The sequence below is a fragment of the Bubalus kerabau genome, chromosome 3, assembly GCF_029407905.1.
Source record: "Bubalus kerabau isolate K-KA32 ecotype Philippines breed swamp buffalo chromosome 3, PCC_UOA_SB_1v2, whole genome shotgun sequence".
Taxonomy (NCBI): domain Eukaryota; kingdom Metazoa; phylum Chordata; class Mammalia; order Artiodactyla; family Bovidae; genus Bubalus; species Bubalus kerabau.
In genome coordinates this window covers 153,245,901-153,268,785 of record NC_073626.1, presented here as the reverse complement: position 1 = coordinate 153,268,785, position 22,885 = coordinate 153,245,901, and positions in this window count along the sequence as shown.

The window sequence follows — 22,885 nt, the reverse complement described above, 5'->3', positions numbered from 1 at the left end:
AGGCAGTTGCACTGGCTCTAAACCACAGGCAAGGTAGATGTCTGGTCAAATCAGAGTACGGCACCTCTGATGGTAATGCACTGGCATCCGCACACAAGTTGACTTTCAGGGATCAGCCACTGTGCCTTCCACTCACATGGAAGCAGAAAGCTCCCTCTTACCAAGGTGATAGCTTCCTAGCCCCAGAGAGCAGCAGTGAGAGAAAGAAAGAGTCTCTCTTTACATATGAAATGAAAAAATAAGTCAGACACTTTAGCTGGTGCTTTTTCCATACAGCATGAACATTCCAGTCTGAATAGCCAACTCATCAAACAACAGAAAAGACCTCTACTCATCTTACAGGATGTCCCTTGTTTGGGACTTGAAGTTTGGATTCTAAATATGTGGAAGTGTTACCTAAATTAGCCACATAGATGAGTCCGCAGCTTTGATATTTGTTTTTACCACTTCACCTCCCTCTCACTTTGTGTGATCTGCTCAGTTCAGTTCAGTTCAGTCACTCAGTTGTGTCTGACTTTTTGCGACCCCATGAATCGCAGCATGCCAGGCTTCCCTGTCCATCACCAACTACCCGGAGTTCACTCAGACTCATGTCCATTGAGTCAGTGATGCCATCCAGCCATCTCATCCTCTGTTGTCCCCTTCTCCTCCTGCCCCCAATCCCTCCCAGCATCAGAGTCTTTTCCAATGAGTCAACTCTTCGCATGAGGTGGCCAAAGTACTGGAGTTTCAGCTTTAGCATCATTCCTTCCAAAGAAATCCCAGGGCTGATCTCCTTCAGAATGGACTGGTTGGATCTCCTTGCAGTCCAAGTCTCCAGCACTACAGTTCAAAAGCATCAATTCCTCAGTGCTCAGCTTTCTTCACAGTCCAACTCTCACATCCATACATGACCACTGGAAAAACCATAGCCGTGACTAGACGGACCTTTGTTGGCAAAGTAATTTCTCTGCTTTTCAATATGCTATCTAGGTTGCTCATAACTTTTCTTCCAAGGAGGAAGCATCTTTTAATTTCATGGCTGCAGTCACCATCTGCAGTGATTTTGGAGCCCCCCAAAATAAAGTCTGACACTGTTTCCACTGTTTCCCCATCTATTTCCCATGAATTGATGGGACCAGATGCCATGATCTTCGTTCTCTGAATGTTGAGTTTTAAGCCAACTTTTTCACTCTCCTCCTTCACCTTCATCAAGAGGCTTTTGAGTTCCTCTTCACTTTCTGCCATAAGGGTGATGTCATCTGCATATCTGAGGTTATTGAGATTTCTCCTGGCAATCTGATTCCAGCTTGTGCTTCTTCCAGCCCAGTGTTTCTCATGATGTACTCTGCATAGAAGTTAAATAAGCAGGGTGACAATATACAGCCTTGACATACTCCTTTTCCTATTTGGAACCAGTCTGTTGTTCCATGTCCAGTTCTAACTCTTGCTTCCTGACCTGCATAAAAATTTTTCAAGAGGCAGGTCAGGTGGTCTGGTATTCTCATTTCTTTCAGAATTTTCCACAGTTTATTGTGATCCACACAGTCAAAGGCTTTGGCATAGTCAATAAAGCAGAAATAGATGTTTTTCTGGAACTCTCTTGTTTTTTTGATGATCCAGCAGATGTTGGCAATTTGGTTTCTGGTTCCTCTGCTTTGTCCAACTCTTCTGATGCCATGGACTGCCCACAGGATCCTCTATAGGATTTCCCAGGCAAGAATTCTGGAACAGGTTGCCATTTCCTATTCTATGGGATCTTCCCAACCAAGGGATCGAATCCATGTCTCTTGTGTCTCCTGCACTGGCAGGCAGATTCTTTACCACTATGCCCTCTGGGAAGCCCTGAGACATAATCCACATGCAGTAAAATTATTCATTTAAGTGTATACTTTGATAAAATTTGATATTGACTACAGTCTTATAATCGCCACCAAAATCAAGAAATAGAAAAATTGACAGTGTCCTAAACATTGTTTTCTTATGACTTATCCCCTCCTCTGGACCTTAGTTGTGTGTAATCACTTATCTACTGATTTTTTTCACTTAGTGTGACTACTTTTTTGAAATTTCTCTCTATTGCTACATGCATTATTTTACTCCATTTCACTGTTGATGTTACATAGATTGTCACCTCATCCACCTGTTGATGGATATTTAGTTATTTCTAGTTTTTGGTTATTGTGAATATTGAATGTTTGTGAACAAGTAATTGTAGTTTCATTTTTATTGGGCATATATCTACGAGTGAGTTTGCTGGATTGTATAATTAATGTATGCTTAATTTTCTAAAAATAAAAACAAAAAAACAAACACAAACAAGAACAACAACAAGAAAACCCACTCAAAAAACCTACTTTACTATTTTCTAAATTTGTTGTACCATTTTGCATTCCCACCAGCAATGTATGAAGGCTCCTTACCAATACCTGGTATTGTCAACCTTTTACACTTAATTACCCACAATGCTCTAAAGCAGTGGTCCCCAATCCCATGGCTGGGAATCTGTACTGGTCCGTGACCTATTAGGACTGGGCCAAACAGCATGAGGTGAGAGGCCAGTGAGCAAGTGAAGCTTCATCTGCTTGTAGTACTGCTGGAACCACCCAATTTCCACCCTATCTGTAGAAAAACTGGCTACTATGAAACTAATCTCTGGTGCCACAAAAGTTGGGAACCACTGATCTAAAAGGTATCTCAAATGTAGTTTTAATTTCCATTTTCCAAATAGGCAATTTTGTGGATTGCATTGTGTCTCACCAATGATATCTTGAAATCCTAAGACCCAGTACCTTGGACTCTTGACTATTTGGAAAGAAGATTGTTAAACATGAACTTAGTTAAGAAGGTTTTATACCAGAATAGAGTGGCCTTTTAATCCAATATAACCATGGTCTTTATAAGATGAAGGCAATGTGAAGACAGAGACACACACATAGAGAATGCCATGTGACAATGAAGACAGACATTGGAATTATGCAGCAAGCCAAGGAACACCAAAGACTGGCAGCAAACCACCAGAAGCTAGGAAGAGACCAGTAAGGAGAACCCTATAGTTTTCAAAGGGAACAGGGTCACAGTTCAGTTCAGTTCAGTTCAGTCGCTCAGTCGTGTCTGACTCTTTGCGACCCCATGAATCGCAGCATTCCAGGCCTCCCTGTCCATCACCAACTCCCAGAATTCACTCAAACTCATGTCTATCGAGTCCGTGATGCCATTCAGCCATCTCATCCTCTGTCGTCCCCTTCTCCTCCTGCCCCCAATCTCTCCCAGCATCAGAGTCTTTTCCAATGAGTCAACTCTTCGCATGAGGTGGCCAAAGTACTGGAGGTTCAGCTTTAGCATCATTCCCTCCAAAGAACACCCAGGGCTGATCTCCTTCAGAATGGACTGGTTGGCTCTCCTTGCAGTCCAAGGGACTCTCAGGAGTCTTCTCCAACACCACAGTTAAAAAGCATCAATTCTTCAGTGCTCAGCCTTCTTCACAGTCCAACTCTCACATCCATACATGACCACTGGAAAAACCATAGCCTTGACTAGACAGACCTTTGTTGGCAAAGTAATTTCTCTGCTTTTCAATATGCTATCTAGGTTGCTCATAACTTTTCTTCCAAGGAGGAAGCGTCTTTTAATTTCATGGCTGCAGTCACCGTCTGCAGTGATTTTGGAGCCCCCCCCAAAATAAAGTCTGACACTGTTTCCCCATCTATTTCCCATGAATTGATGGGACCAGATGCCATGATCTTCGTTTTCTGAATGTTGAACTTTAAGCCAACTTTTTCACTCTCCTCTTTCACTTTCACCAAGAGGCTTTTTAGTTTCTCTTCACTTTCTGCCATAAGGGTGGATGTCATCTGCATATCTGAGGTTATTGAGATTTCTCCTGGCAATCTGATTCCAGCTTGTGCTTCTTCCAGCCCAGTGTTTCTCATCATGTACTCTGCATATAAGTTAAATAAGCAGGGTGACAATATACAGCCTTGACATACTCCTTTTTCTATTTGGAACCAGTCTGTTGTTCCGTGTCCAGTTCTCACTGTTTCTTCCTGACCTGTATATAGGTTTCTCAAGAGGTAGGTCAGGTGGTCTGGTATTCCCATCTCTTGAAGAATTATCCACATCCTGGAATGTGAAATAAAGTGGGCCTTAGAAAGCATCACTATGAACAAAGCTAGTGGAGGTGATGGAATTCCAGGTGAGCTATTTCAAATCCTGAAAGATGATGCTGTGAAAGGGCTGCACTCAAAATGCCAGCAAATTTGGAAAACTCAGCAGTGGCCACAGGACTGGAAAAGGTCAGTTTTCATTCCAACCCCAAAGAAAGGCAATGCCAAAGAATGCTCACACTACCGCACAATTGCACTCATCTCACACGCTAGTAAAGTAATGCTCAAAATTCTCCAAGCCAGGCTTCAGCAATATATGAACTGTGAACTTCCAGATGTTCAAGCTGGTTTTAGAAAAGGCAGAGGAACCAGAGACCAAATCGCCAACATCTCCTGGGTCATTGAAAAAGCAAGAGAGTTCCAGAAAAAAAAAAGGTTCATAGGGCCATGAAAACACCTTGACTTTTGACTTCAGCTTCAAGAACTGTGAGGCAATAAATTTGTTATTTTAAGCCACTCAGTTTGTGGTACTTGGTTACAATAATTCAATAAATTTATACAACTAATGATGCTGAATATCTTTCCATGTGCTTATTCGATACTTGCATATCTCATTTTGTGAAATACCTGTGTAATTCAAGTGTGTGGTCTATATTTTCACTGGATTCTTTTTCTTATGATTAAGTTGAAAGAGGTCTTTATACATTCTGGATTAAGTCTTCTGTGAAACATATTCTTTGCCAATATTTTCTTCCAATTTTTGTCTTGATTTGTTTCTTAGCTGTCTTATGAAAAATAAAAGTTTAAAAAATTTTATTGAAATCCATATTGTCATTTTTACTCTTAAAGTTTGTTTCTTATTTTAGAAATCTTTTCCTTCCTCAATACCATAAAGACTTCTCCTGTCTATTCTTCCAGAAGCTTAGTAGTTTAGCTCTTACATTGCTTTCAAGCATTTCAAGTTAATTTTATTTTAATTTGAATGAGATAAAAGTCAAGGTTTTTATTTTTGTTTATTTTTTAAATTTCAAATTGATAGCAAGCTGTCCTAGTACAATGTGTTGAAATACTACCATCTCCCTCTTTTTTTAATTCATTTTTATTTTAATTAGAGAATAGATACTTTATAGTATTGTTATGGTTTTTGCCATACATGGGTAAGATTTGGCCATAGGTTTATGTCTGTCCAGAGAAGGCAATGGCACCCCACTCCAGTACTCTTGCCTGGAAAATCACATGGATGGAGGAGCCTGGTAGGCTACAGTCCATGGGGTCGCGAAGAGTCAGACACGACTGAGCGACTTCACTTTCACTTTTCACTTTCATGCATTGGAGAAGGAAATGGCAACCCACTCCAGTGTTCTTGCCTGGAGAATCCCAGGGATGGGGAAGCCTGATGGGCTGCCGACTATGGGGTCACACAGAGTCGGACACGCTGAAGTGACTTAGCAACAGCAGCAGCAGCATACATCTGTCCCCTCCATCCTGAATCCCCTCCCTCCTTCCTCCCTTTGTGCAGGGCAGCAAAGGAGACACAAACATAAAGAACAGACTTTTGGACTCAGTGGGAGAAGGGGAGGGTGGGATGATTTGAGAGAATAGTATCGAAACATATACATTACCTTCTCCCTATTGAGTTGCCTTGGAACCTTTGTTGGAGTCAAATGACCATATAAATATGGGTCAGTGTCTGGAGTTTTCTATTCTGTTCTATGTCATCTGAATATCGAGGAAAGTTCTGTAATAATCAAATGATATGACATTAGCATGTTTCAATCATGTTGCAGATTTAGCTACACTTTCATCTTTACAGAGTAATAATAACTGGAATCTGGAAAATATTTCAAGGATGCTTGAATGTTTTTACAAACACCCAAATTTGTTGGGATTGGAAGCCATCACCCGAGGAACTCAAGCAGTCTTCCAGTGTTAAAATGTCACTTTGACACTTTTCTTTTTCTTTAGGCTCAACTTTATAATTTTGTACCTCTTCTTATTTTTCAAGTAAGCTCAAATATATTCTTGAAGAGTTAAAGTATTTTCCTCCACTGCCTTATTTTATTGAGTATAGAAAGTATGTTTCAGAGAGGAGGCAGAGAAACTAAATTATCTGAGAGATGTGTTCCTTGGGAAAGCCGAGTACAGCTCAGGTCATGAAATCTATTGGTTGAAAGTAACCAGCAGCAGAGCAATCTTTGGGAGGGATGAGGAGGCATTTGGAAAGGAATAAGTTAATGTTGGTAGATTCCTCGGGAGACAATAAGCCAAATCCTTTCTCTGTTAAACACAAAGAACCAGTGTTTGGTTGGAGAAAGTTTAGAAGAAAGTACACAGATCTAATCAGCAAAGTGTAAGTCAGAGCATTTGGCTGAGTCTTGCTATATATCAGCGTAATGTGGATTTGGACTTAGAAGAGCTGAGTCCTTAGTCCGGATATAAGTTTTGTGACCTTGGTTAAGTCAATGAGACTTGGTACCCTGACTTGAAAAAAAGGGACCTAATAATATCTCATAGAGTTGTCATGAAGTTCAAATGAGATGATGGAAATCCTGGTTAATAATGAATCAAATGACTCGAATCTGCTTCTAGTACATTTTAAATGATTAAGTGATATTAAAATGGCATTTAATATTTTTATATGAAAGGAACTATACAGAAGAAAGGAAGTGAAGACTTTTTTTTTTTTTTTTTACCAGTTACTTGACATTTTGCTTTATGTTCTTCAGGTTTAAAATGTTTATGAGATTAAAATATTAAAAGCATTTTTTTTCATTTTATTTATGTATTTATTGAGAAAAACTTGCAACAATTTATTTATTTGCTTGTTTGATTGGCCGTTCTGTGTGGCTTGCAGGATCTTAGTTGCCTGGTCAGGGATGGAATCAGTGTTCCCTGCAGTGGAAGCATAGAGTCCTGGCAACTTGACCACCAGGGAATTCCCTAGTTTTTATTTTACAAATAAACATGGATTGTTGATATTTTGCTATTCATTTGAAGGAAACATGACTGAAGCTGCAGGAGAACTCAGAAATGAGTTTGCTCTACCTCATCATCTGATAGGTAAGAAATGCATGTCTTGTGAGCTTACGATCTCCAAACCACCAGGATACTGAAAGACGGAGATGGTTTCTAGCTTCTCCATTTTTGTTATTGATATAGGAACATGAACAGAAAAAACAGAAGTATAATTGATTTCCTTTATCCTGTCTTCAAAATGTGCTAATTTAGTAATTGGTCCATCTAAAAGATAAAATCACAGAAAAACATAAATATTATTAAAGCACACTGTGAATCAAAAGATGATATTAAATATTGACACAATGAAATGCAGAAACTTTAGGTATAAGGTACAAAGTCACAGAATAATTGAAAATCATTCCTGTAACTGGAACATTTCAGAGCTGTTGATACATCCTTTGTCATCTTTGAGCACAGATTTCTGCAGAGCAGAGGAGGCACCATCCACCTGGTATGGCATAAATGGTACCCAAGGAACCCCTGTGCAAACAAAAGGTCTTCTTAGTTGACTTTAGGTGGCCAGAAATTTTTTCAGTAAGAACATTACTGAGATGGTGTCTTTAATCCTATTCAATAAACATTCATTGAAAGGCTGTTTGCTATGGTTTCCGTGCTATGGAAGGCTCATTGCCTTCAAAGAATTTCTGGCAAAATTGAATTATTATACCCAGATAAGAATACATTTATAGTTTAATGCAAGACAGAGTGAAAGAAGCTCTGATAAGTTATTGTGTTAAAGAAATACTTTCTCCTTAAAAGTGTTCATGGAGAAAGATATTTGGGGTTGGTTTTGCAATAGGAGCAGAATTTCAGGAGATCTTGATGTTGGGAGGAAGGACTGCCTACTTCACATCTCCATCTAGAGGCACATCATTTTTTTTTTTTAAATTTAAACTTTTTGTTTTATATTGGAGTATAGCTGATTAAAAATGCTGTGATAGTTTCATGTGCATAGCAAAGCAACACAGCCGTACATGTATATGTATCCATTCTGTCCCAAACTCCCCTCCCATCCAGGCTGCCTCTTGACACTGATCAGAGTTCCCTGTGCTACACAGCAGGTCTCCATTGGCCATCCATTCTAAACACAGCAGAGTGTGCGTGTTAATTTCACCCTTCCTAATCATCCCTTCCCCCCACCCTTAGAGGCACATCTTAATGCCTATGGAACAGAACATGTACACATCTGGACTCAGATTCTTCTCCTTCTTGTTTTTTGTATTGTGATTAAATACATCATTGTGAGGGTCTAAGTTTACAAACTTGAGATTTATATTTAACTCTCCTCTTTTTCATTCTTCTGAATTCAAATTATTCTGTGGCTTTGTTTCAGAAACATCTCCTGATTATCATTTTATGCTTAAAATATTTCAGTAGCTTGATCTCCCTCACTCCAATCTTCCCCGATGGGATGACCAGCCTTTAGATGGCCCTCAGTTATCCCTATCTCCTCTCACTGATATTCATGTGTAGTGCTCTCCTGAAGTGTAACAAGGTTGGCAGGCAGTGCATATATTACTTTTGAGGTTAGTGTATAAAAGGGAATACAACTTCTATTTCTTATTCTCTTTCTTGGATTACTCACTCTGAGGTAAGCTAGTGGTTATGTGATAAGGATGCTCCATGGAGAGGCTCATATGGTAAGTAAATGAGATTTTTTGTCAATAACCATGTGGGTGCACCATCTTAGAACTGGATCCTCCTGCCAACCAAGCCTTCTAATGACTATATCCTTAGCCAGCTTCTTGACTAAAACCTCACAGAAGACCTTGTGCCAGAACTATCCAGCTAAGGTGTTCTTGCTTTCCATGACTCTCAGAAATTCTGTGAGATAATATATATGTATTGTTTTAAGCTGTAAGTTTTGGGATAAATTACTATGTAGCAATAGATAATAAACCCGTTGTGAAACTTAATTTTGCATACTGATGCTAAGGTTATCTTCTTATTAAGAAGCATTCTATGATGTAGTACTTCTTATACTGTGCTGTTGTGATGTCATTAAGATATGTGTGCATTTAGTAGAGAACTTGATAAATAATAACCATTCTAAGGATTTGGGATACAGGGCATGGATATAGGGATGAACGTATTAGATTTGAATAGTAGTTTGAGTGGATCATGGGGGAGTAATTGGAGATGACCTGGATAAATCAATTTGGAGCTATATTGTAGAGCATATTAAATATGATAAGGGAGGAATTTGCAACAAATTTAATTAAGGTCAGGAATTTGTACTGTCCATGACATCCAGTAGGGAAGAAGAACCTGAGGGAATTATATCAAAGTGCTAGTAACTTGAAAGGAAAATTCAAGCTAGGAAAGGAAAGGTTATGCACACAAATCATGGTCCAAAGGCTGTGTATATATGTGTGGATACATCTCTGTATGTGTGTGTTTATGCTGTGACCATGTGATGGGAATAGAAGTGTAAAGGAAAGATTACCTGGGGTTCTTCTACTAGGCTTAGAAGAGGAAACTGCAGAAAATGTTTTAAAAACATAGAAGAATGACAGATTTTATTTCTTTTAAAGATTGGCAAATTAAACAGGGGCAGTTTAAGAGAAAGGCAAAGACTTTGGAATCTGACAAACTTGATTTGAATTCCAGTTTTGCCACTTAGTGGCTGTGTGGTAGTAGAGAAGTTAATATCTCTTAATTACAGTTGTGTATTTAAAACATTGAGAATAACACTTCCCCTCCAAAACAAATGTAATACAATAAGCATATGGAAAGTGGCTTACATGGTGCTGGGCATAACAGCACTCTACCAGGGATGATCCATGAATCCGTCCCCAACACTTACTATACAGGCTTACTGTGATTGTGGGGTTCTGATTTATATTCTAGACCTACTAGACAAATAGGCAGAATTATTTAATGCACTAATTTCTCCACGTGAAATATAGCAACAAAAACTTCCTCAAAGGAATTTGGCAGGGCTCATTCTGAAAGCTCATGGTTCCCATGTATTTTATAACAAGTGGTAATTATTAGTGTCTCTATTTCTGAATCACATGGCTGATACTTCCACAATCCCTTGTGGTCATAGTGCTTTTCAATCTTCTATTTTTGGATTGCTTTCCACTTGATTCTTGTGCCCCTAAGATCAGAAACAGCATCTCTGAGAACTTCAACATGCTGACATAAAGAAGGCTAGAAGACCTCCTCTTCCAATCATAAGCTGAGGCTGGAAGCAATGGCTTTTGTTCTGAAGACTCCATTACACTAGTGGGACCTGCCCACAATTTTGGATTAAATAACAACCTTATTTACTTAGTAGAGAATATTTTTAGAAGCTAACACTTCATCTGAAAGATAAAGAAAAGTAAAAGTGAAGTTGCTCAGTCATGTCCGACTCTTTGGGACCCCATGGACTTTAGCCTACCAGGCTCCTCCATCCATGGGATTTTCCAGGCAAGAGTACTGGAATGGGCTGCCATTTCCTTCTCCAAGGGATCTTCCCAACACAGGGATCAAATCCATGTTTCATGCACTGCAGACAGTTCAGTTCAGTTCAGTCACTCACTCGTATTCAACTCTTTGAGACCCCATGAACTGCAGCATACCAGGCCTCCCTGTCCATTACCAATTGCTGGAGTTTACCCAAACTCATGTCCATTGAGTTGGTGATGCCATCCAACCATCTCATCCTCTGTCAGCCCCTTCTCCTCCTGCCCTCTATCTTTCCCAGCATCAGGGTCTTTTCCAATGAGTCAGCTCTTTACATCAGGTGGCCAAAATATTGGAGTTTCAGCTTCAACATCAGTCCTTCCAATGAACACCCAGGACTGATCTCTTTTAGGATGGACTGGTTGGATCTCCTTGCAGTCCAAGGGACTCTCAGGAGTCTTCTCCAACACCACAGTTCAAAAGCATCAATTCTTTGGTGCTCAGCTTTCTTTATAGTTCAACTCTCACATCCATACATGACCACTGGAAAAACCATAGCCTGGACTAGCCAGACCTTTGTTGACAAAGTGATGTCTCTGACTTTTAATATGCTGTCTAGGTTGGTCATAACTTTCCTTCCAAGGAGAAAGTGTCTTTGAATTTCATGGCTGCAATCACCATCTGTAGCAATTTTTGGAGCCCTGAAAAATAAATTCAGCCACTGTTTCCCCATCTATTTGCCATGAAGTGATGGGACTGGATGCCATGATCTCAGTTTTCTGAATGTTGAGCTTTAAGCCAGCTTTTTCACTCTCCTCTTTCACTTTCATCAAGAGGCTCTTTAGTTCTTCTTTACTTTCTGCCATAAGGGTGGTGTCATCTGCATATCTGAGGTTATTGAGATTTCTCCCAGCAATCTTGATTCCAGCTTGTGCTTCTTCCAGCCCAGCGTTTCTTATGATGTACTCTGCATATAAGTTAAATAAGCAGGGTGACAATATACAGCCTTGACGTACTCCTTTTCCTATTTGGAACCAGTCTGTGGTTCCATGTCCAGTTCTAACTTTTGCTTCCTGACCTGCATACAGGTTTCTCAGATGCTTTACCATCTGAGCCACCATTTCTCTCTATCTGCCTATTTTTCAGGAAACCTTTGGAATCTGAGAATAATAAAGCTATTCAAATTCACTTAGATCACCAATGAGCCAAAGTAAAAATAACACATGATCTGTAATTCTTTGTGGAGTAGCAACAGTTTAACAACTCATATTCCAGTTGCCTGCAGTGATGTAATAAAACAAATTGTGAAACTTGATGCTTTATAATGAGCTGGATATATGAAAGCAGATCACTAGTTCATTCTTTTCAGAGGCTGATGGTTGAAATTCACTATTGATCATCAGGCACTCTTTTGGCAAGAAAAAATGTTAATGCCCTTTGTCACTTGCTTCTGTCTTCAGGAGAAATGGTGGTTTTCTCTTTTACTTTGCCATACACAATCCTTATGTCTTAGAATTTCTTTATGCTTTTCTGTGACACGAATTGGATTTTTATATACTATTTTTTTTTCAAATTCTGTTTATAGATTTATATAAAAAGAAAAAAAAAACTAATGGGGTGATGTTAGATGGGAGATGAATTTTATATTGGCTTTCTCTTTTATTAGCCATCATAAAGTTTTATTTTTCTTCTTAAGTCCACAATTCATAACAAAAAGAAATAAGATAAAAATCAATAATCAAGAAGGTAGGGTCTCCCCAGCCATCCCAAAGAATTTAAAATGTCTTTTCACATCTAGTTTAGTAGATGCCAATTGAAGGCTAAATCAATGCTTAGACATGTGACTTTTTTGCACTAGATGCTGAGGTAAAAGACAGACTTGTGCTTCATTCTACTGGTCCTTTCTGCCAGGACAAATCTGGATAATCTGAAATTAGGCAAATGTCTTCTTCTTCTTCTTCCTAAAAGTATTTATCTAATTGTTCTTCAATTACTTGTTAATGTAATTTTGATTATGCATTAGCTGACAACTAATTTAGATAGGTTTTCCATGCGGCCCAGTGCTAAAGAATCTACCTGCCAATGTAGGAGACACGGGTTTGATCCCTGGGTCAGAAAGATCCCCTGGAGAAGGAAATGGCAAACGGCTCCAGTATTCTTGCCTGGGAAATGCCATGGACAGAGGAGCCTGGTGGACTACAGTCCATGAGATCACAAAGAGTCAGACATGACTAAGCATGCATGCAAAGCAATGGAATTTAGATATAATCCTTCCAGGGATGTTTGTAAAGTCTTCCAGGTCACAAGGAATTAGGGTGGTATCAGACTGGGGCTATGAGAGCCAAAACCATAAGCAGTTAAGAAAACAGGTTCTGACACCAAAAGGTTCATGTCAGTCCCACCATTAACTAGTGCCATAAGCTCCTAGTTACTGATTTATTTTAAATTTAATTTTATTTTAAAATTTTACAATATTGTATTACTTTTGCCATATATAGAAATGACTCCACCACAGGTATACCTGTGTTCCCCATCCTGAACACTCCTCCCTCCTCCCTCCCCATTCTATCCCTCTGGGTCGTCCCACTGCACCATCCCCAAGCATCCAGTATCGTGCATCGAACCTTGACTGGCGACTCGTTTCATACATGATATTATACATGTTTCAATGCCATTCTCCCAAATCTCCCCACCCTCTCCCTCTCCCACAGAGTCCATAAGACTGATCTATACATCAGTGTCTCTTTTGCTGTCTCGTACACAGGGTTATTGTTACCATCTTTCTAAATTCCATATATATGCGTTAGTATACTGTATTGGTGTTTTTCTTTCTGGCTTACTTCACTCTGTAGAATAGGCTCCAGTTTCATCCACCTCATTAGAACTGATTCAAATGTATTCTTTTTAATGGCTGAGTAATATACTCCATTATGTATATGTACCACAGCTTTCTTATCCATTCATCTGCTGATGGGCATCTAGGTTGCTTCCATGTCCTGGCTATTATTAACAGTGCTGCGATGAACATTGGGGTACTCGTGTCTCTTTCCCTTCTGGTTTCCTCAGTGTGTATGCCCAGCAGTGGGATTGCTGGATCATAAGGCATGTCTATTTCCAGTTTTTTAAGGAATCTCCACACTGTTCTCCATAGTGGCTGTACTAGTTTGCATTCCCACCAACAGTGTAAGAGGGTTCCCTTTTCTCCACACCCTCTCCAGCATTTATTGCTTGTAGACTTTTGGATCGCAGCCATTCTGACTGGCATGAAATGGTACCTCATAGTGGTTTTGATTTGCATTTCTCTGATAATGAGTGATGTTGAGCATCTTTTCATGTGTTTGTTAGCCATCTGTATGTCTTCTTTGGAGAAATGTCTATTGAGTTCTTTGGCCCATTTTTTGATTGGGTCATTTATTTTTCTGGAGTTGAGCTGTAGGAGTTGCTTGTATATTTTTGAGATTAGTTCTTTGTCAGTTGCTTCATTTGCTATTATTTTCTCCCATTCTGAAGGCTGCCTTTTCACCTTGCTAATAGTTTCCTTTGTTGTGCAGAAGCTTTTAAGTTTAATTAGGTCCCATTTGTTTATTTTTGCTTTTATTTCCAATATTCTGGGAGGTGGGTCATAGAGGATCCTGCTGTGATGTATGTCAGAGAGTGTTTTGCCTATGTTCTCCTCTAGGAGTTTTATAGTTTCTGGTCTTATGTTGAGCTCTTTAATCCATTTTGGGTTTATTTTTATGTATGGTGTTAGAAAGTGTTCTAGTTTCATTCTTTTATAAGTGGTTGACCAGTTTTCCCAGCACCACTTGTTAAAGAGATTGTCTTTAATCCATTGCATATTCTTGCCTCCTTTGTCAAAGATAAGGTGTCCATATGTGCGTGGATTTATCTCTGGGCTTTCTATTTTGTTCCAGTTTACTCAGATTTTTTACCTGCAAATAAAGGCTATTTTCCGGAGAAGGCAATGGCACCCCACTCCAGTACTCTTGCCTGGAAAATCCATGGACGGAGGAGCCTGGTGGGCTGCAGTCCATGGGGTCGCTACAAGTCAGACACGACTGAGCGACTTCACTTTCACTTTTGACTTTCATGCATTGGAGAAGGAAATGGCAACCCACTCCAGTATTCCTGCCTGGAGAATCCCAGGGACAGAGGAGCCTAATGGGCTGCTGTCTATGGGGTCGCACAGAGTCGGACACAACTGAAGCAACTTAGCAGCAGCAGCAAAGGCTATTTTCATTTCTATCTCATGGCATTGTTATGAAAATCAAAAAAATATATATATTAAAAACATCTGAAACTCAGTCATAAAAAAGTATGAAGTAATGTCAGTTACAGCAGAATGAATGAGCCTAGAGATTATTATACAGAGAAAGACAAACATCATATGTTATCACTCATCTGGAACCTAAAAACATGATGCAAATGAACTTATTTACAAAACACAAATAGGTTCACAGATGACATAGAAAGTAAATTTACAGTTGTCAAAGGGGATGGGGAGGGGAAAATAAATTAGGAGTTGGAGGTTAACATATATACACTACCATGTACAAAATAGATAAACAGTAAGGACCTACTGTATAGCATGGGGAATTATACTCAATACTTTTGTAATAACCTATCTGAAAACAATATATACATATATATTAAGTTATACACACACACACACATATATATATATATATATATATATGTACATCAATGTATACCTGAATCACTTTGCTGTACACTTGAAACTAATACAAAATTTTAAATTTACTATACTTCAATAAAAAAAGAATAAAGATCATTGTTATTTAAAAAAATACCTCAAACTCAGTAACATTAGAGAACTACTTTGTCCTTGCCACTGGCCAACCTTAGCAGGTGTGTCTTTTTCCCTTGCCTCTCACTCTTCTTAAACTAGTCAAGTTGTGTTTCTTAAACTAGTCGTGTTTCTACCACTTGGAACCAAAAGTGACTTATTAATACACATTTTGCAGGAAAAAACACATACACAAAGGGAACATATGTGAAGATTCTAAAAGAAGTGGCACACAGAAATTACAGAATTTACCAGTGTAAATTGTCAGGCAAAAAGATTAAATTTATATAGAATTATGATCTTCCTAGGTGACTCAGTGGTAAAGAATCCACCTGTCAATTTAGGAGACACAGGTTCAAACCCTGGGCTGGAAGATCTCCTGGAGGAGGGCATCGCAACCCACTCCAGTATTCTTGCCTGGGAAATCCCATGGACAGAGAAGCCTGGCTGGTTACAATCCATGGGGTCAAGGACTAAACAACAACAACATATAGAATTATAGCATCCATTTACTGAGCTGTTTTAACTGTAGTTTATGTACATACTGTACTATGATTCTTTTTTTTTTTTTTTGAAGAAAATAATATTCTTTTCCTATTATCCCAGATGAAGAAACTGTAATTTTTATATACACAGAGAGTCATTTTGAATATGTATATAATACTTTCTGCGTAATGTTTTGTAAACTAAATCTCAGAAGAGCTGGTAATGGAGGAAACTGAAAAAAAATTATTTTTGCTTTTATTCCCTCTCATTTTTCTTTTTGGTCTCACTGACCTTCTAATTCCTGTTTCTCACCTCCTGGCAAGCAAATGTTTCAGCTGTGGTATTCCATTTAAATCTGCCCCAGGCTTGTAATACTCCATGCATTTTCCGCTTCACCATTTTTCCTTTATTATAAATACTATTATTTTATTTCTAAGATTTTATCAAGCTTCTAAGAGAAAAGACTCTTTTTGAAGTAAGTAATTTTGAGGTAATTTTAAGGGATAAATGACAATGTGACATTTTCAAGTAGTTATTTTAAGAAAATATTTTCAAAGGTTTATTTTATACTAGGACACATGGGATTGGAAACTAATTTTCCTGATATCTTTTAGAAGTTTAGAACTAATTAAGTTGATTGGGCTGAAGGGTATTTAATGATCTTTGTCATTCCCATATTTTAGGATCCTTTACTTCTAGTACATAAGTTATTACAAACCAGTTACTATTTGTTGTTCAGTCTATAAGTCGTGTCTGACTCTGCTTCCCCATGAACTGCAGCACACTAGGCTTCCCTCTCCTTCACTATCTCCTGGAGCTTGTTCAAACTCATGTCCATTGAGTTGGTGATGCCATCCAACCATCTAATCCTCTGTCATCCCCTTCTCTTCCTATCCTCAATCTTTCCCAGCATCAAGGGTCTATCGGGTTATCCAAAAAGTTCCATTCAGATATTTCTCTAAGATGTTATGGAACAAACAAACCTTTTGACCAACCTGAGACATCCTTGCAAAGTCCAGGATGTCCAACTTCAGTGGACACCTTACTCTAAATTGTAAAATTACCTCTTGTCCTGAAGATGAGAGTTTTACTTTTCCTTTAGGTGTGGCCAATTAGCAAGCACAGATGGCTTCCTATTCCTCCACCTCTCTCTGCATCCCAGCTCTTAAAAACTCTCCAGCCAGTTGTTTCAGTGAAGTTAAGCTCAGACTGAGTTCTGGCCTCTGTTCCCTATTGCAGTAGCCTTGAATAAAGTCTTCCATCCTGTTTAACTTTGTCTAGTGTAATTTTTCCTTTACAGTGGCTAAGTAAACTTTGTGAAGCATCTCCCCATTCTATTGGAAGGGTACAAGAAACTATTATGCCTGCCAAATGAATCTTTTTAAAAAAGATATTTATTTATTTATTTGGCTACACTGGGTCTTAGTTGTGGCCTGCAGCATCCTCAATCCTTGTTGTGGGGTGCAGGATCTTTTAGTTGGGGCACGTGGGATCCAGTTCCCGGGCCAGTGTTCAAACCCAGGGCCCTTGCACTGGGAACATGGAATCTTAGCCACTGACAATCAGGAAAGTCCCAGCCTGCCAAGTGAGTCTTTTAAGATGGGACTTTTATTTGAGAGAGCTCAAATATATTTGTGTTTCACTGAAAAACAAATAAGCATAATTTGCTAGCAGTTGTCATCATATCCACAACAGCATACATTTAGAAAAGGAAACATAATAATTTTAATATTTTGCATCCCTGAAAGGAAAGGATCTAGCTTTTAAAACTTAAACTCAGATGCTCAAACTCCTTTTGCTTGTTGTTTACTTGCTAAATCATGTTCAACTCTTTTTGTGACCCCAGGGACTGTAGCTCACCAGTTTCCTCTGTCCATGGGATTTCCCAGGCAAGAATATTGGAATGGATTGCCATTTCTATCTCTGGGGGAACTTCCCAACCCAGGGATCCAACCCAATCTCCTGCACGTTTTCCTGCATTGCAGGGGGATTTCTTACAGCCGAGCCATCAGGGAAGTTAATTCTTTTTTGGAGATGTCCTTGATGGATAAAATCTTTAAAATTTGTGGTTTAAGAGGCAATGATTCATTTTAATTGCTAACTTCAAGGGATTATTATAATCAGCCTTTGACCCCAACTTCTAAAAAATGGTGAATTTCATTACCTTTAATATTTTTTTCATCGCCTAAAATGGACAGACTGTACTTGCAGCCTATGTTAGCCCTATTAAGAAGATAATTGTGTCTATATTTTGTATGAGTAAAAGTTCAGAAGTTTACATTTTTGCTGCTATTTTTTGTTTCTGTTTTTTGTTTTTTCCTTTAAAAAATTATTTTAATTGGAGGCTAATTAGTTTACAATATTGTGGTGGATTTTGCCATACATTCACATGAATCAGCCATGGGTGTACATGTGTTCTCCATCCTGAACCCCCTTCCCACACCTTCCCCATCCCATTCCTCTGGGTCATCCCAGTGCACCAGCCCTGAGCACCCTGCCTCATGCATCAAACCTGGACTGGCGATCTATTTCACATATGATAATATACATGTTTCAATGTTATTCTCTCAAATCACCCCACCATCGCCTTCTCCCACAAAGTCCAAAAGTCTGTTCTTTACATCTGTGTCTCTTTTGCTGTCTCACATATAGGGTCATCATTCCATCTCTCTAAATTCCATGCTGCTGCTGCTGCTAAGTCGCTTCAGTCGTGTCCGACTCTGTGCGACCCCATAGACGGCAGCCCACCAGGCTCTGTCGTCCATGGGATTTTCCAGGCAAGAGTACTGGAGTGGGATGCCATTGCCTTCTCTGTCTAAATTCCATATATATGCATTAATATACTGTATCGGTGTTTTTCTTTCTGACTTACTTCACTCTGTATAATAGGCTCCAGTTTCATCCACCTCATTAGAACTGATTTAAATGCATTCTTTTTAGTAGCTGAGTAATATTTCATTGTGTGTATGTACCACAACTTTCTTATCCATTCATCTTCCGGTGAACATCTAGGTTGCTTCCATGTCCTGATTATTGTAAACAGTGCTGCGGTGAACATTGGGGTACACGTGTCTTTTTCAATTCTGGTTTCCGCCGTGTGTATGCCCAGCAGTGAGATTGCTAGGTCGTATGGCAGTTCTATTTCCAGTTTTTTAAGGAATCTCCACACTGTTCTCCATAGTGGCTGTACTAGTTTGCATTCCCATCAACAGCATAAGAGGGTTCCTTTTTCTTTGCACCCTCTCCAGCATTTATTGTCTATAGACTTTTTGATAGCAACCATTCTGACCTGCATGAGATGGTATGTCATTGTGGTTTGGGTTTGCATTTCTCTGATAATGAGTGATGTTGAGTATCTTTCCATGTGTTTGTTAGCCATCTGTATGTCTTCTTTGGAGAAATGTCTGTTTAGTTCTTGGCCCATTTTTTGATTGGGTCACTTATTTTTCTGGAATTGAGCTGCAGGAATTGCTTGTATATTTTTGAGATTAATTCTTTGTCAGTTGCCTCATTTGCTTTATTTTCTCCCATTCTAAAGTCTGTCTTTTCACCTTGCTTATAGTTCCTTCATTATGAAAAAGCTTTTAAGTTTAATTAGGTCTCATTTGTTATAGGCTTCCCTGGTGACTCAGACAGTAAAGTGTCTGCCTGCAATGTGGGAGACCTGGGTTCAATCCCTGTGTCAGGAAGATCCCCTGGAGAAGGAAATGACAACCCACTCCAGTACTCTTGCCTGGAAAATTCCATGGACAGAGGAGCCTTGTAAGCTACAGTCCATGGGGTCGCAAAGAGTCAGACATGACTGAACAATTTCACTTCACTTCACTTCACTTGTTTATTTTTGCTTTTATTTCCATTACTCTAGGAGTTGGATCATAGAGGATCCTGCTATGATTTATATAAGAGAGTGTTTTGCCCATGTTTTTCTCTAGAAGTTTTATAGTTTTTGGTTTTACATTTAGATCTTTAATCCATTTTGAGTTTATTTTTGTGTATGGTGTTAGAAAGTGTTCTAGTTTCATTCTTTTACAACCGGTTGACCAGTTTTCCCAGCACTACTTGTTAAAGAGATTGTCTTTTCTCCATTGTATATTCTTGCCTCCTTTGTCAAAGATAAGGTGTCCATAGGTGCATGCATTTATCTCTGGGCTTTCTATTTTGTTCCATTGATATATGTTTCTGTCTTTGTGCCAGTACCACACTGTCTTGATGACTGTTGCTTTGTAGTATATCCTGAAGTCAGGCAGGTTGATTCCTCCAGTTCCATTCTTCTTTCTCAAGATTGCTTTGGCTATTCGAGGGTTTTTTTGTATTTCCATACAAATTGTGAAATTATTTGTTCTAGTTCTGTGAAAAATACCGTTGGTAACTTGATAGGGATTGCACTGAATCTATAGATTGCTTTGGGTAGTATACTTATTTTCACTATATTGATTCTTCTGATCCATGAACATAGTATATTTCTCTATCTATTTGTGTCATCTTTGATTTCTTTCATCAGTGTTTTATAGTTTTCTATATATAGGTCTTTTTTTTTTTCTTTAGGTAGATTTATTCCTAAGTATTTTATTCTTTTCATTGCAATGGTGAATGGCATTGGTTCCTTAATTTCTTTTTCTGTTTTCTCATTGTTAGTGTATAGGAATGCAAGGGATTTCTATGTGCTAATTTTATATCCTGCAACTTTACTATATTCATTGATTAGCTCTAGTAATTTTCTGGTGGAGTCTTTAGAGTTCTCTATGTCATCTGCAAACAGAGTTTTACTTCTTCTTTTCCAACCTGGACTCCTTTTATGTCTTTTTCTTCTTTGATTGCAGTGGCTAAAGCTTCCAAAACTATGTTGAATAGTAATGGTGAAAGTGGGCATCCTTGTCTTCTCCCTGACTTTAGGGGAAATGCTTTCAAATTTTTACCACTGAGGATAATATTTGCTGTGTGTTTATCATATATGGCTTTTATTATGTTGAGGTATGTTCCTTCTATTCCTGCTTTCTGGAGGGTTTTTATCATAAATGGATGTTGAATTTTGTCAAAGGCTTTCTCTGCATCTGTTGAGATAATCATATGGTTTTTATCTTTCAATTTGTTAATGTCATGTATCACATTAATTGATTTGTGAATATTGAAGAATCTTTGCATCCCTGGGATGAAGGCCACTTGGTCATGATGTATGATCTTTTTAATATGTTGTTGGATTCTGTTTGCTAGAATTTTGCTAAGGATTTTTGCATCTATGTTTATCAGTGATATTGGCCTGTAGTTTTCTTTCTTTCTTTTTTGTGGTATCTTTGTCTGGTTTTGGTATTAGGGTGATGGTGGCCTCATAGAATGAGTTTGGACGTTTACCTTCCTCTGCATTTTTCTGGAAGAGTTTGAGTAGGATAGGTGTTAGCTCTTCTCTAAATTTTTGGTAGAATTCAGCTATGAAGCCATCTGGTCCTGGGTTTTTGTTTGTTGGAAGATTTCTGATTATAGTGTTGATTTCTGTGCTTGTGATATGTCTGTTAAGATTTTCTATTTCTTTCTGGTTCAGTTTTGGAAAGTTATACTTTTCTAAGAATTTGTCCGTTTCTTCCAAGTTGTCCATTTTATTGGCATATAGTTGCTGATAGTAGTCTCTTATGATCCTTTGTATTTCTCTAATATCTGCTGTGAGTTCTCCATGTTCATTTCTAATTTTGTTGATTTGATTCTTCTCCCTTTTTTTTCCTTGATGAGTCTGGCTAATGGTTTGTCTATTTTAATTATCTTCTCAAATTACCAGTTTTTAGGTTTGTTGATTTTGGCTATGGTCTCCTTTGTTCCTTTGCATTTATTTCTGCCCTAATTTTTATGATTTCTTTCCTTCTACTAACCCTGGAGTGCTTCATTTCTTTTTCTAGTTGCTTTAGGTGTAGAGTTAGGTTATTTATTTGATTTCCCTCCTGTTTCTTGAAGTAGGCTTGTATTGCTATTAACCTTCCCCTTAGCATGGCTTTTACTGAGTCCGATAGGTTTTCGGTTGTTGTGTTTTCATTTTCATTCATTTCTATGCATATTTTGATTTCTTTTTTGATTCCTTCTGTGATTTTTTGGTTATTCAGAAGTGTGTTGTTTAGCCTCCATATGTTTGTATTTTTAATAGATTTTTCTTCCTGTAGGTGACATCTAATCTTATGGTTTCATTTTTTTTGAATTTACCGAGGCTAGATTTATGGCCACATCTCCAAGATGTGATCTATCCTGGAGAAGGTTCTGATTGCACTTGAGAAAAGGATGAAATTCATTGTTTTAGGGTTAAATGTCCTATAGCTATCAATTAGGTCTAACTGGTCCATTGTATCATTTGAAGTTTGTGTTTCCTTGCTAATTTTCTGTTCAGGTGATCTATCCATATGTATGAGCAGGGTATTAAAGTCTCCCACTATTATTGTGTTACTGTTAATTTCCCCTTCCATACTTGTTAGCATTTGTCTTACAAATGTGGTGCTCCTATGTTGGGTGCATATATATTTAAAATTGGTTGTATCTTCTTCTTGGATTGCTCTTTTGATCATTATGTAGTGCCCTTCTTTGTCTCTTTTCACGGCCTTTATTTCAAAGTCTATTTTGTCTGATATGAGTATTGCTACTTCTGCTTTTTTTTTCTTTTTGGTTTCCATTTGCATGAAATATCTTTTTCCAGCCCTTCACTATCAGTCTGTATGTGTCCCTTGGTTTGAGGTGGGTCTCTTGCAGACAGCATATATAGGGGTCTTGTTTTTCTATCCATTCAGGCAGTCTTTGTCTTTTAGTTGGGCCAATCAATCCATTTACAGTTAAGGTAATTATTGATAAGTATGATCCCATTGCCATTTACTTTGTTGTTTTGGGTTCGAGTTTATAAACCCTTTCTGTGTTTCCTGTCTAGAGAAGATCCTTTAGCATTTGTTGAATAGCTGGTTTGGTGGTGCTGAGTTCTCTGAGCTTTTGCTAGTCTGTAAAGCTTTTGACTTCTCCTTCATATTTGAATGAGATCCTTGCTGGGCACAGTAATTTGGGTTGTAGGTTTTTCTCTTTCATCACTTTAAGTATGTCCTGCTATTCCCTTCTGGCTTGAAGAGTTTCTATTGAA